Here is a 16075-nt window from a genome sequence, read left to right as displayed (position 1 = left end):
TATTATTGGAATAATCATACACTATATTTGCAGTCAAAAACATTATAAGCAACCCCCTATGTAAATCATTTGAATAACAGCTTTATCATAGTTGTGCATACTCTGCTATATCAGCAATGATGAAATGTTTTCAAAACTGAGGAAAGAAATTACTAGGTAACGCTCATGCAGCATGTTACCCAGTGGCTTCCAGGTAAGTACACTTGAAATTGCAATACCAAATCACTTCCAGATGCTGAAGAATTGCCACCATTTTCTCTTGCTGCTCAAGAAAGTCCATTTAAGTCAGGAGAAGAGGAGCCTCTGTGCACATTAATTTCTCTGCAACCCTTTGTCACGGCATAGGTTAGTTGTAGTTTGAGGTAGCTTCTACATCTATTAAAAAGGTAAAGGTATCCCCTGTGCAAGCATCAAGTCATGCCTGACCCTTGGGGTGATGCCCTTTAGCGTTTTCATGGCAGACTCAATATGGGGTGGTTTGCCAGTGCCTTCCCCAGTCATTACCATTTACCCCCCAGCAAGCTGGGTACTCATTTTACCCACCTTGGAAGGATGGAAGGCTGAGTCAACCTTGAGTCGGCTGCTGGGATTGAACTCCCAACCTCATGGGCAGAGCTTTTAGACTGCATGTCTGCTGCCTTACCACTTTGCGCCACAAGAGGCTCTTCTACATCTATTATGCCAGAAGTAACTTTAGTAACCCCTCACCTTAGTGAACTGCTTTCCAACTATACGTGAAATGCAACTAGTAACGCTTGCAAGAGTCCCAGAGCTTGACTAAAGTTCAACCCTTTCTACCTTCCTTACTGAAAGTCTCTTTCAACCAAGAGACAGGTAAGCAGCACTTCCCACCTGGAAAGAAAGAATTCTGACCTTTCCACCAGCCTTAACTAAAAAGATGAACATACACCCCAAGAGTCCTGTCATCTCTCTTCCCCACTGAAACAGCCTAAATATGCATAACTGGAATTAATATGTTCTTGGCCTGTTAATTCCTGCCTGCCTCCCCCCTCTCAACTCCACTAGGATTGCAAATTCCTTAAAATAAGGGCCTGTCATCTTCTTCCTTTTGAGGCACCATGTCCCATGCTCCTGAGCCACACAAAGAGGAATACAGTCACCACTTAAATCAAATCAGGCATTGTAATCCTCTTCGCAGGGCCTTCAAAATGGAGCTCCGCCAACAGGCATTTGGTTGAGGTTGAGCGAAACTAAATAACATCTACTGGGCCCCAAATTTCTTTCCCTTGAACCCATGTGACAGATCAGACCAACCATGGGCCTGTTAGATTGTTCACCATATCTGTTTATTATTGTTACTAGTATTTAAGCCCGCTGTAAAAGGACTACAGTGGGCACTAGCCATTCCCAGCCGCACTGGCAGCACTGCCCAGGTGGCTGGGAAGGGCTTTCTCCCCCCCCCCAAGCTAAAGGCATACCCAGGTGCCCGGGCAGCGTGGTCGCCGGCTCAAAGAGCCGGCGACCACGCTGCCCGGGCGCCTGGGAAGTTTCTGCTTTTGCCGCCCAGAAGCTCCTTTCACTGCCAAGAAGCCTTTGCCCCCCCCCCCCCCGATGTCCCGTCTTCGCCGCCAGGCGGCAAAGGCTCTTTCCCCGGCCCCCTCACCTCTTGGACTGACAGGAGCAGGGCCTCCACGTCTTCGACACGGCGGCCCTGCTGCTTTCTTGGCAGTGAAGGCTCTTCCCCTGGCCCCTCACCTCCCAGACTGACACTCGGAGGGTCCAATCAGGAACTGCTTTGTGGCTCCTGATTGGCCCCTGCGAGATTTTATCCCAGACTTGCCCTGCCCCTTTCTCCTCCCACATTGCCCTTAGCCTTTTATTCCTATTGCGGTTTACAGATTACTGTTAGTAACGTTTTATATCAGAAAACAACTGATCACTGATGTTATTCACATGCTCACATCATACCACATGATCCACTGTGTCCAGTCAAAACCTCCAATATTTCATCTGCACTAGTCCTTTGGATAAAGAGAAATGTCCTCAAGATTTCCACTAAACATTCCCAAAACAACCTTCCATCTAGGGAAGTTAGCAGACAGATTGACTGGGCCAGAAAATAAGTTATCAGAATGCCATTAGTGGTTACTTACAGCTCCCACCTGAAAGCTACCCAGTGCATGATGAAGTAGTGTCTGCAACATCTCTTGAAAGAAAACACTTTTACAGGCTTTAGAGGACAGGCTTGTCCTTGCTTACAAACAGCCCACCCCTTGAAGCAGCTGTTCACTGGCAACAATGGACCACTCTAACCTCTGCAACAAATTTCAGTGCCTGACTCCTCTATCCCCATCTCATCTCAAGCAACAGTAGCACAGGACACATCAGTCATACCATGTCAAGGGCTCATTCCCCTGCATATCCTTTAATGCAGTACAGGCTGCTACATGCCAGCAATGCCCACTTTCCTATTTACTTCGGCAAAAGTGGATTGTCGAAGAAGAAGAAGGAGAAGGAGGAGAAGAAGAAGAGTTGGTTCTTACATGCCACTTTTCTGTACCTGAAGGAGTCTCAAAGCGGCTTACAGTTGCCTTCCCTTTCCTCTCCCCACAACAGACACCCTATGAGGTGGGTGAGGCTGAGAGAGCTCTGATATTACTGCTCGATCAAAACAGCTTTATCAGTGCCATGGCAAGCCCAAGGTAACCCAGCTGGTTGCATGTGGGGGAGTGCAGAATTGAACCTGACTCATCAGATTAGAAATCCGCACTCCTACCACTACACTACCACACACATTAGAAGTCCACACTCCTAATCACTACACACATTGGGCATTAAATGGTAGCAATCAAACTAGTCAGGGGTGCATTTCAACTTTCCTAGATGCTTAAATCAAAGATGGATGTGCCATACTTCAGAACAGTTTCAACAAGCCTCTCCAGGGAGAAGGGCCTGACCTAGAATTAATAGGCCAATTTGACAGATCTCAACTTGGGTTGAATAGAGACTGGGAGTGGATAGTTCATTACATTTTCCCAATTTACCAGCAGTTGGTCTATATCCAGTCAAACTGATCATTTAATCTTTACTGGATGGTGTTCACCTGTGCTCCATAATGTAACATATCTGTCTTGAAATGTTGGATCTTCTGTTTTCTTTGAAATAGCTTTCTTTTCCCCTAGCCATTTTTATCTTTCTAGATATTCATAGCTATCTATATATCAAGTGAATGTAACACTTCGTGCACTTGATGAAGTGTGCGTAGGGTCAAAATGGGGCACAACAAATTAAAGTATCTCAAGACTTTATGTTGTTCTGAATATAATTGACCACACAAATACCACTGTGGAATTTGCCACTAGACTTTTTCCCACTGGAGAGGAATAAGTGGTACTTCAAAAATTTAGTGTGGTCTAATAACACATGCCTGACAATACAACAATCTACCAGCGTGGTGGTGGGTGGTGATGGATGATCACAAGTCTGACAAACACCATGGGAGGTTTAAAAAGCTGTTTGGCATTCGAACCACAATACATTCACAAGCCATGTTCTATTATGAAAAATCTGGAAATTAGCTGCAATTCCATATCTCATCAGGTTTGTGTTAGCATCTATATCATATTATCAGTATGCACAGTCCTTTACAGAGCAATACAACAAAGAAGGGGGAAGGTCTCTGCCCCAAAGAGCATATAATCTACATGGATGATAACAGGAGAGACAAGAGTGGTTTTTTTGTTTAAGATGGGACAAACTGAGCACTCAAACATGCTGAGCCACCAATAGGAGGGTGGTATAAAAATTATTATTAAAGCAGCTCATTTTGGTTAGGGAAAGGTATCAAAGGATAAGAGCTAAAGGCATCAAGGAAAATATGGGCTTGAAGAAGAAATGTAAATGAAGACAGGCTTGTCCCTCTGCTATCAAGAAAACACGTGACAAGCAAGGTTTGACTTATCTGCAATCAGTCTCTCCCTGCCACTCAGGAACAATGGGACAATTACTGTCCGAGCTGCACACAGCCTCTAGCCCAGTTGAGTGTGGGGGCGAAGATAGAAAGGCAGATCTCAGTGGGCCCTTGTAGCATTAATCAAGGTCTAGCTCACGCCAGATTCAGCACTGCTAGTATCATCTAAGAAAAGTTTGTCCTCTTTTATTTCCCCTCCCCCAAAGGGAAAATTAAAGCAGAGCCGTTAGTTTGACAAACAAAGGAAGGATTCAGAGACTGACACAGGGCTCCCACATATGCAGGGTGTTCCCAGGTCGCTTTAAAACGCATAATTATTTAAGGTATCTTTTGAGGAAGATATATTTAGATATGTACATTTACTTCAAAAATGTATGCAGTGGGAATCCATGGAGAACTCCCTGACACCCATGCTCATCTACAATGCTTTTGTTACTGCATATTTAGTACATAGGACTAATCTCAATTTTCAAGTCTGCTCTTTTCACTTCATAATCTGACATCCATTGTATCATCTCTTCTCATTCTCTCTCCTTGGTGCTCACATGAGGGCTGACTGATGCTCCACTCCCTCCCAAGCAAGTCATGTGGTCTTCCAGTCCTCCAAACCCACAATTAGGACGAAGCAGGTCTTGTGGTAAGGAGGAAAAGAGAGCTGTCTGCTAAGTAACTCCCCCCCCCCCCACACCAATACACAATTTAGTACCTCACTACAAAGAGTAGCAACTTTGTTGTGAAACTATCTCCTTGCATCCTGAGATGCTCAGGACAAAGGTGGGCATGGCAATAAAATTAATAAAATCCATCATAGTGGAAATTAGCTTTATCAGGTAGGGTAACGTCCAACTGATCAGTTCCCAAGTGAAAATACATACACAATACTTAAAAACTGACAGCCTGTGGAGCCCTTCCTGAATGGAAAAGGGTTGCCAGATGTGTCATTCTCATTAAGGGATGCCCTCTGCATAGCTCAAAACCATACTTGCATAGCCATGAAATCCTTCAGCTGCCCATTTCCACTTAGCTTCTTAGCAGTATTTTACACATGGAACTCATGTTCAAAAATGTCCTTTACCAGGAAATTTTATCTGGCACTCTTTCTCTCATCTTTTTCACCCCTTCATTTTGGAAGCCTCCTCTCCTTTCAGGCAGCCCCCAAAGTAGTGGGGGGGGATCCAACAATTACTGCTGAACATAACAAAGCCCTGGGGGAGAATACCCCCTCCCCCCCAAAAAAAAGTTCCCAGTGGCAGAGTTAGCAAAGTTCCGAAGCCAAGGCATGTACAAGTCCAATACCTACCTACCTCCAGGGCTCATGTTCTGCAAAGACAGGAAAACACAGGCGCTCACATCAAGCTTTCTTAAGCCCGATGACTAGATACTAAGTAGCAATGGATGTGTTTGCATGTGTGTGTGTGCCTGTCCAGTGGAAGAGGGGGAGTGGAGTCGAGGAGAGGAATGAATTACAGAAATGAATTTAGAATGGGGGGTGGGGGAGGCAAAGAAGCAGAACTCATCAGAAACAGAACTTAGCACACTCGGCTCCACTGGCCAAATATTTACAAAGAGATAGCTGTGAGGCACAAAGCCCTTTTCTTTCTGCAGCAAAGAAATCTGGTTAAGGCATGGAAACTGAATCCCCCAGTCCCTCCTTTTCCCCTTTGCTTCCAGGTCTCAGACACGGGGCGCTCATCACCTTTTCTCCAAGCGGAGCTAAAAGAGAGGCACTGCCGCCCCCGCCCCGCGTACATGCAGAAACATGCACCTCAAGCACAGCTACCATTGAGCCTGCATGGAAAAAGAACCCCCTTCCCCACAATCTCTACTGCCTTGCCATAAAACAGCTCAGAAATCACAAGGCTTTCTTCCCTTCCTCCAGCCCTCCCCTTTCTCCCCCGTGCACAAAGTGGCAATGGCAAAGTCAGGAAGTAGGGCGGGGGGGGGGAGTAGAGAGAGGAGGAAAGCAACCTATCTGCAGCACATCACAAAGAAGTAGAAAAGTTTTGGATTGATTTAAAAGAACAAAGGCAGTTTTGAGGCGACTCACCCAAGCAGCTGAAAACGCGCTTATTCTCCTGGCTATGTTAGCTGAGAGGACCCGCCCCCTCCAGGGTCACATGGTTCAGAATGTTAGTCAATGATCAAAGGAGCATTGTCACTCTGTGAATAATGAGCATCCCACAGTGCAACGGACTGAGGCAGTGGCTAGGAGAGGGGGATAATTGCTGCCCAGGGGTGCTGATAGCCAGACAGAGTCAGCAAAAGAGGGGGAAAGGCTCAGTTGGGCAGTTTAAAAAAGACATGGTTGTGCAAGTCGTCTCTGCGGCAGCACAGGATCTCCAGGAAAGGGAGAGGAAGAGAACGGAGTGACTGATACAATCTCAAGGCAAACTCAATAAATGAATACCCAACCTCAAACGTCTTAACCCCAACATAAATCTTATTCATTGCAGTGGGACTGGTGGTAGAAGAGGGGGAATATATAGTTTAAGGTTTTACCCTGCAGTAAACATTTATGAGATCAAGTTGCCTGCTCCTTCCTATGGGCTTGCCAAGTAAAGGACATGTCTTTCAAGAATCAAATCCACTTCATCAGACATTAAAATCAGAGTCCAGTAGCTCCTTTAAGACCAACAAATATTTATTCAAGGTGTGAGCTTTTGAGTAAAAGCACTCTTCCTCAGACAGAGGAAGTCTGAGGAAGAATGCTTGCACTCAAAAGCTCACGCCTTGAATAAGTCTTTGTTGATCTTAGAGCTACTGGACTCTGATTTTATTGTGCTGCTTCAGACCAACAGGGCTTCCCATTTGAATATATCCATCAGATGTAGTAGAGTAGAAATGTAGACCTTTTATCCTAGTCAGAAGGTGGGAGGGGTGTTGCAAAAAATGCTTGTAGACTAGAATGCATACATATATTGCAATAAGCTCATTAGAAACATCTGGAGGCAGAAAAGTAGCATCTGTAGAGAGATAAAAAGTCTGTGTCCCTATTTAGCCCTGGAAGGTCCATTGTTCTAAACTTGTGAATTAATTCCAGTTCAGCAGTCTCACGTTGCATTTTCCCTTTGAGATTTGTTTGTGGACTGCTGCAGCCCTAGCCATGGGAAAAAGTCAAACTGAGTTCCTGGGTAAACTTATATAACATCAGAAAGCTACACTCCAAAAATGTGAATGCTTATGCAATGCAGAAATCTGGAGACTCTACAGTGGAAATGAGCACCACTCTAGCCCTACCACACACAAAAGTCTGTGAGTTGCAGTGGTTCTAGATTGCTTTATGTAGCTATGATGGTCCATCATATAAATATGATGGCCCATCATATAAATATGGTTATGAGGCAAATCAGACACTGCCAAAACTGCATCACTGTTGTAAGGTCTGAGTTCCCCGCAATAAATACATGCACCCTTAACAATTCCTCCAACAGGCCATATATATATATTATCTATTTTGATTCTGTCTTTCCTAAGGGATCAAAAAGAGATTTTTGCCTACCAAATCACTCTTTGAGGTACATTACATAGAGTAAGATCTGAAAATCACTGAGTCCTCTTTCATGTCAGCAGAGATTTGAATCTGACCTTCCCTAGTCCTAGTGTCACCACTACCACCATAGCTCTTGGTTGCCACCCCACAAATTCCCCCCCCCCAATGTAAAACAATGAGCTCAGATACCTCATATTCTTAATGGGGCAGCAAAAAGACCTCAGTGGGGAGTTACAGAGAATATAGGTGAACAAGTGTAAGGAACACCCATCACTAGTTCCAAAGAGCATGAACATTATAGAGCAGGGTCATTTACACATAGGTTGCTCTAGCTTGGGTGCTATTGGGAAGTTACTGCCTCACAGTACCATGTAATGGCTGTGAAATCCATGGTTTTCCCCCATCCTTTCTGTGGCTATTAGCATATGGCACACACATGAAATTGCCTTACACAGAATCAGACCATCAGTCCATCAAGGTCTCAGGCAGAAGTCTTTTACATTACCTGCTCCATATTCCTTTTAGCTGGAGATGCTGGGGCTTGAACCTGGGACCTTCTGCATGCGAAGAAAAGCCTCTACCATTGAGCTAACCCCCCCCCCCCCAGTCTGGCTCTCTGAATTCCAAGCTTTCAATTAAAACAATTTTCAGTCTAATTATTTGCACATATGCCTTTCCCCTTATATCACTGCAATGGAAAAGCCTAAAGGCGGTCTTTGATTTAAAAAATTAAAGTTGGGCAGAATCTGCCAACTGCTGATTTTTTAAAAAAGCTGTCCTGTGAAGGGGAAATGACCACTGCAAAGAACTGAGCAGGGAAAATGCAGAAAAACTGCCATTTGGAAGCCCTGTTGCCACTGTACTATATCTATAGTTGCCGAGGCTAGTCCAATCTCACCAAGTCTTAGAAGCTAAGCAGGGTCATTGCTGGCTAGTATTTGGATGGGAGACCTCCATGAAATGCCAGGGTCATGACGCAGAGGTAGGCAATGGTAAGCCACCTCTGAATGAATCTTGCCAGGAAAACCTACAGGGTCTCTGTAAGTCTGTCACTTACTTGGCAGCACTTTCCATCATCATCATATGCACTGTCACAACTGCAATGAGAAATTAACCCATCTCCATGTGGAAAACACTTGTGCTGAGTGGAGACCAGAGGACTAGGTAGCTTGCCAAGGTGTCTTAGCAAGAAAACAGGCTTGGGACACCCAACTGCTATGCTAAATCTGACCTGGATAGAGTTAGGCATGCTCAAATTAACTGATCTCAGTAGGCATAATAAGCCTGGCAAAATCTATGATCAAGCTGCTATTTATAAATAAAACCTCCAACTCCTGGAATCAAACAAATAAGCAATGCCATCCTAAGCATGTTTAATCATCAATAAACCAAACTGAGCATAAGTGGCTTTCTTCCTACAGTAAGTGTCCTTAGGATTGCAGCCATGTTTTTTGGCAAGTAGAACTGGGTTGTAAACAATTTAATTTTGATTTAACATGCTCCCCTTATTTGCCATCAAGGGAAGAGCTCTAAAAGTGCAGATCATCATTCTTATAAAATACTTGCCCTTACAAGCCTTATTTTCACTAGTCAGGATTTCCCCTAAAACAGGAATTCTGTGGGAATAGGAATTAGGAAGCCACTTGGGAAATACCTACTTTGAATTTGCTTTCTTTATATTATATAGCAATTTAAGTGTGCTCATCTTTTGGACATTTACCTATTGGCATTCTGGAATTAATATGTAAACAGTAATAGGTTTGAGGGAAATTTGAGAGGAAGTCAGCTTTTCAGCACATGATTTCAATGTGTGTTTTTCTTAAAAATATATATGATTAGCAAACATTACTTCAAAGCCTCCTATGAGCTAGACAAAGTAATGAAAATGTTACCAAGCTATTCCTAATCATCTGCATAGGCAAAAGAAAGGGGAAACAGGCTTATGTTCTGTTTGCTAAACTATACACACTTCATGGGAAGTTTTGGGCATGAAGGCCTGCAGAGTCACGATAACTGAAATAGGTCTCCATTTACATCTAGAGTTTCCCCCAGCAGGGTTTCCAACTTGTCAAAAGGCACAGGAAAGATGCACGTTCTCCAACAAAGCCTTCCCACTGTTACCTCTTCACAGAATTAAAACTTGACTTGCTCTATGTTATGCATGCCTCACAGTTGTTAAGAGCCCAAGAACCTTCCCTGTGGCTGGGTGAAAACCCTATGCCCCAGTTCTCAACAGATTACTTAGAAACTGCTTGCTGTGGGACATATTACCCAACTTCATAATTGGGAGGGAAATAAATATTTCACCAAATGAAAAAAAAGGAAAGCTATGTGACAAAGCTGCTACCGCACAGAGATCTTTCCCCAGCATCTTTCCTAGCATTATTTTAGGAGTTTCACCTCAACGCTGAGCTTTCTGAGCATGACAGCTAGAGCTCAGTAGACTTCCCCCTTTATGTAGGAGCAACTAAGAGTTCTTGCATCTGTTTGCAAATGCCTTTATTATGCTGCATGTTAACTGACTGCTAGCCACAATCACCTTTCTCCAGTTTTAGTTGCATTTACTGCTCAGTTACTTCTGCATCTTGACTCCACCTAGCCCTTCCTTGCAACATCTTTCTCACCCCCTACTTCTGAAGAAGAAGAAGAAGAGTTGGTTCTTATATGCCGCTTTTCCCTACCCGAAGGAGGCTCAAAGCGGCTTACAGTCGCCTTCCCATTCCTCTCCCCACAACAGACACCCTGTGAGGTGGGTGAGGCTAAGAGAGCCCTGATATCACTGCCCGGTCAGAACAGTTTTATCAGAGCCATGGCGAGCCCAAGGTCACCCAGCTGGCTGCATGTGGGGGAGTGCAGAATCGAACCTGGCATGCCAGATTAGAAGTCCGCACTCCTAACCACTACACCAAACTGGCTCTTATATATAATGGTCGGTAACTTCTGTTTCATTAGATCAGAAGAATTGTGTGTGTACATAAAAGTTTATTCTATGCTGGTTTTAAAAGTTTCCTCAAATATTCAGTGTGTTCAATAGGTGAACCTATACCTTAAATACATTCAATTATTATTCAATTGCAAAAATTAAAGAATACGAATTAATGACATCTTTTAATAAATCCTCCAAACAAACAGGATCCTCAGCCTGCAAAAATCCCTACCTCATTCTACGATGCCTTCTCTTGTGGCTGTAAAATAAGACTGCAGTCCTAAACAGAGTTACTGACTTTTAAGTCCAGACTCCAGTAGACTTAAGTCTGCTTAGAACTGTACAGTAAAGCTGCAATCCAACACTGGAAAGAAGCTCTTTGAATTATCAGGTGCACAAGGGCCAAGTTTATTTATCATTTATTTATTTATTATATTTATATATACCACCCTCCCCTGAGGCTCAGGGCGGTTTACACAGAACTTAAAGAACAGGGAACAGTACAGATAACTCAGAACTTGGAAACAGTAACAATACAGTGATGACAATAGAACAGTAGGGTTGAACAGTAGGACAATGATGAGAACAGTAATTTAACTACAGCATATTGGTTTTGATGGGAGGGAGGCTCGGAGGCCAATGGAAGGTGATTTATTCAGGTCAACTTCATTCAAATGCCTGGCAGAGGAACTCCCTTTTGTAGGCCCTGCAGAATTGTTCAAGTTCAAGTTGGGTCCATGACACAGGGGAACACGGTGGCCAACGGACGTGGAGAAAAGAGGCTGAATGTGTGGAAATGGGCAGCTGAAGCTTTTGTGTTTGAGGCTACAACCTCATTTAGCTTCTTTTAAAGGGACAGGCCATTTTTCCTTCCAAGAAGCTGGCAACCATGAGGGGGAGAGAGGGCCGAAGCTCTCCCCATACCATTTTTCCACCTTGAAATAGCTCTAGGGAGCTGTATCCCCCCCCCCTCCCAAGAATATGTGTTCAACCTTTTTGAGGGAATCTTTGGAATTATGGCAAAGGGTGATGGCTGCAACCACAAAACAGCCAAGGTTATGTATAACTTTAATAGTAATTACTCTTTAATGTTTCAGGCAAAAACTGTTTTTACCAGGATGCCTTTTATCTGCACAGCCAATCAGAGGCTCTGTTTACCTAGCTCCGCCAACTTTCTACAAGCACTTGGTGTACACTAGGAAAAGTGTTGGCAGGGGCAAGGGTGGCCATGGGCACCATCTTGGGGCCCCCTGGCACAGTCAACTAGTATGAGGATTGCCAACTCTGGGTTAGGGAATTCCTGGAGATTTGGGGTCACGCTTGGGGAGGGAGAAGTTTGGGAAGCAGACTGATTTCAGCAGGGCATCGTGCCTTCAGTCTCCCCTACAGAGAAGCCATTTTCTCAACGGGAACTGATCTCTACAGTCCAGAGATAAGATGTAACTTCAAGAGATCTTAGAACCTACCTGAAGGTTGGCAAGCCTAATTCATTATCCCATGTATTCCAATGGGCCAAACAGCAGTTCTCCAGGGCTATTTCAGGTCAGGAACATGATACCGGAAGGGACTTAAACTCCTCTCTCTTTAACAGTATATCTAATTCTCAATATGGACAAATATGTGGCTATTTAAATCCAGAGTCAGGAAGGACCCTTTCCAGCAGGGTCAAGTCTGGGTAACTTGATACTATATGATTTTCATGATTCACCATGACTGGCTGCTTGCAACACTTACAAAGCCAGTGCTGAGGAGTGGCTAGAATTTCAGAATAGGACCTGGAAGACCCAGATTCAACTGCCACTGCTCTGCCAGGGAGGCTCACTGGCTGACCTTGTTGTATAATCTCAGACTAACCTAGCTCACGGGCTTTACTATATACATTAAATGGAGGAAAGGAGAATGTTTTAATTGCTTAGGGTCCCCATTGTGAATAAAAGTAGGATATAAACAAATAAATAGCAAATATAGCTGAAGATGGGGCGGGGGGCAGATAAAAGGTAGATTGGTGGGTGGGAAGTAGAGAAGGAACCAGGGAAAGTTAAGCTATGGGGACTGCCAGGGAGAGGGAAAGAGGAAACAGCATGTGTATAAAATGTATGATACACCAGGGAAGCCAGAATTAGCCACAGCTCTCCAAGCCGATATTTTCTATTTTGCAATGTTTATAGCAACCTCCAGGAAGGTCCTTGGAGTAAACCTACAAAATCAACAGGAGTTTACTTCACAAGTACAGGGAGTATGTAGAATAAGAAATTCTACCTGGTGGGAGAATGGGTTGGACAGGAGACCTTACTGGGAGAGGATCCCTTAAAACTATCAAATTAATCTATCCACACACACACACAAAAGAATAAGGTAGTAAACCAGGCCCATACTAAAGGCACTTGGGAATTTTTTGGAAATAGTTCAGCAACCACAGGGATTTAGAAGAGACCCAAGACCACAAGGCTTCTCGTATCAATTAAGGTAGTTGTCTCAAAGCAGGCCTTCCTGCCAAAGCATCATTTGCCCTGGTGGCTTTGCTAATGCTGCTGCCGGGAGACCGTTGAGCGAGTGCTTCCCTCCCTATGGTGCCATCTTACACTTGGCCAAGTATTCATTGACTCTGTGCAAAGCATGCAGAGCAGCTGCTCTTCACGCAAACCAGCATCAAATAATATGACTACTTAACATTTATATAGAGTGTTCAGTGCCCAAAATCCTTCACACACATTACCTTGTAATCCTCCCAATAGCTCTGTTAGATATCCTGGCATTCTTCTCTCCATATAATGGAGGTGGGGGCTGAAACTCAGAGAGGGTGGCATGCCTACGGCCATCAATTGAATTCCTGGATGAAACATCTGTATTGGGGATGGCTTCCTTATTCACTATTCTACATCAGTTCCAATTACTAGGATTTAGTGGGGGAACAGGATGAAGACAGCAGAAAGCAAAAGTACCAGTAATAGCACAGAGATCAATGCTTCTGTATGGATGGCAATGAAATAAAGGCCTTTAATCTGGAATACTTCAATGTCTAGTCAGCTGAGTGACTCAGTGTAGACAATGGCTGGTCTTGTGGCAAAAGGCTCAGGCATATTCAGCACCAGCTGCAGTGTGCCAGTTTACTGAATCAGCCCCATCCATGGTCCATCACAGTCAGTATTTTCTATGCCAGCCTTTTCGAACCTTTTGATTATGCAGGAGCCCCTGAAATAATTTTTCAGATCTGAGGAACCCTGGAAGTGATGTCCGCTGGCCACATCCCCTGCCACACTCAGGAAGTGACATCACTACCTGACCCTTCACCATATTTTCACTCCCCCCACCCCGACCTTTACTTCTACTATGGTGGCTCTTCCTTGTGTAGGCTGTAAGGAAGACTAGGAACTGAGAAGACAGTCCTGATCCCCCCTCCCAATTTCATGCTACATCCTAACAGATGTCACAACTTTGTTAGCTGTAACACTGAGAGGAGAGGGGAGAAAAAGAGGAGATAAAGGCAGGAGGGGAAAGGTCACTGACCCCTCTTGGAACTCCCATGGACTCCAAGGGGTCCACGGACCATGGGTTGGGAATCCCTGGTCTACACAGTGGCAGTAGATGTTCAGGGTCTCAGACAGAAGTCTTTCACATCACCCACTTCCAGATCCCTTGACTGGAGATGCTATGTGTTGAAGCTGGGACCTTCTGCATGCCAAGTAGGTGCTCTACCACCGAGCCACAGCCTCTGCCTTCTTTGCATTTCCGAGTGCTAAGGTATGTGTGGCAGAAGGAATCATTAAGATAACTAGAAAATAAGCCCGCTGCAGGCAAAATGCAGCGGGTGCTAGCAGGGCGCACCATGAGAGCGGCGGGGCTCTGCGGCGTAGCAAGTGCAGGGCCGTCCTGTGGGCCCGGCACCTCGCAGCCTACCTGCTGTCTTGGGGGTGAGTGGCAAGCGGCGGGCAAGTTCTAGGGCAGGAGGTAGTGGATGCGGTGAGGTGACTGGCGCTGGCGTCCGGAGCTTCAGCCGCCGGTGGCTGGCTTGGCGTTGGGAGGATGTCCCATGGGTGGCTGCGCAGCCGGCGCTTTGCCTGCAGGGGACGTTTTCCTCCCCCCCCCCCCGAATTAGCCAAATGCTCCCCAGGCCCCGGGGAAGGCAATCTGTGGCTTGCGGAGCCACGGATCGCTTCCCCGGGGCCTGGGGAGCGTTTTCGTCACCATCTGAAGTTGGAAAACGCTCCCCAGGCCCCGGAGAGGGCGGTGGGCGGCTCAGCGAGCCGGCCAGCGGGCTTCCCGGGGTCTGGGGAGCCGTTGTCCAGGTGGGGGCCAGCGAGCCTACCTTCGCTCTCAGGGGCCAGCAGAGTAATGGCCGCTCTGGTGGGGGGTGGGGCGGGTTGGGAGGCAATTGGTTGTTTGTCGAGGAAGCAGCCAATCAGTTTTGGGCTGGACTGACAGGTGGAGGGCCCAATCGGGAGGCGTGAAAGTCCAGGGGAAGGGGCCTATCGGCACCCTTCCTCATACCGGACAGGGCCCGCCCTTGGGGCCCTTACTGCATTATTTATTCCGCTCCGTGAGGAGCGGTTAAAGATTATGCTCTGAAGCCCCTAATATAACACTAACTAGAAATGAAGCCCGCTGTAAAGAAAATACAGCGGGAGCTAGGGAGTTGAAGGGGTGGGGGGTGAATGGATAGAAAGAAGGGAGGATGAAATAAAGGAAGAAAGGCATGAAGACAGGATGAGAGCAAGTGAGAGGGCAAGAAAGAGGCAGAGACAGAGAGAAAGGCGAGAGAGAAATGTAGGGAGGAAGGAAGGAGGAAGAGAATGCTGGGAGAGGAAGGAAGGAGAAAGGGAATGCGGGGAGGAAGGCAGGCAGGGAGCTAGGTGCCCTGAAAGGGGATGGGGCAGGGGTGGAAGGGAGGGGGGTGGAAGGGTGCGGGGGGGATCAAGTCGCAAGGGGGGGGGAAGAGTCAGGGGTACACAAGTACAGTTGGCTGTGAGTCTGGGTGCAGTGAGGCTGAAAGGAAGAAAGGCAGAAAGAGAGGAAGGGCAAAAGCGAGCAAGTGTGAGGGAGAGAAAGGGAGAGAAAAAGAGGAAGTCAGGAAAGAAGGAGTCAGCGCTCCTGGCAACCCCCCCCCCTCCCGCCCCAGCCAGGGACCGAAGGAGTTTGCCAGGCAGCTCAGTTGGTGGGCGGGGCCAGCACAGTGCTCCCGCCCCCCAGCTCTGAGAGGCAGCCATGACACTCCGGGCCCCCCAGGCCTCCCCACCCACCCACCCAGCCGCGACTCGAGGCCTTCTCCCGGCCCCGGGAAGAGGCTGCTCCTGGGCCTGGGAGAAGGCCCTGGCTACCAGCCTCCCCCCACAGCGTCAAGGCAGCCAGGGCGGGAAAGGAGCATGGATACCTGCTTCGCAGCTCCTGATTGGGCTCTCCGAGTTTTTATCCCGGACAGGGCTCGTCCTTTCTCCTCCCCTTTAGCCCTTACCCTTTTATTCCTACCACTCTGCAGGAGCGGTTTACAAATGTTGTCCATTGGCTTCTTCCACCAGCCTTTATTTCATGCCTGTTCCGCACTGTCTTCTGTTTCCTCTCCTATTCCACATGAACTATTCAGAACCAGATTCTTTCTAACATGCCCCTCTGAGGTGGCTGTTCAATTTGCTACTTGTCATGCAAGCTATCCCTCTCTATCCATTTCTTCCCCATCACTGGTGTTTTCCTGCCTGAGCTAGTAATGAGACAGAACCATTGGGCAAACAGGAAA

General features: G+C 46.2%; 1 protein-coding gene across 8 annotated transcripts in view; it reads right to left on the bottom strand.

Annotated features, from left to right (window-relative positions):
* SEPTIN9 (septin 9) overlaps positions 1–16075 on the bottom strand; it is a 300995-nt gene that overhangs the window by 65536 nt on the left and 219384 nt on the right. The window contains exon 1 of one of the 8 annotated variants that reach the window (XM_077327638.1): positions 5979–6125. The exons of 5 other annotated variants lie outside the window; for them this stretch is intronic. The gene's annotated coding sequence lies outside the window, so the exon portion shown is untranslated. Of the gene's footprint in view, positions 1–5231; positions 5252–5978; positions 6126–16075 lie in introns of those variants that run through there. 2 more of the 8 variants (XM_077327639.1, XM_077327640.1) reach the window with 2 other exon arrangements.

This window comes from Paroedura picta, chromosome 3 (assembly GCF_049243985.1).
Source record: "Paroedura picta isolate Pp20150507F chromosome 3, Ppicta_v3.0, whole genome shotgun sequence".
Lineage (NCBI taxonomy): Eukaryota > Metazoa > Chordata > Lepidosauria > Squamata > Gekkonidae > Paroedura > Paroedura picta.
The sequence above is the reverse complement of the archived record's forward strand: the minus strand, read 5'-3'. Positions and strand labels throughout refer to the sequence as shown.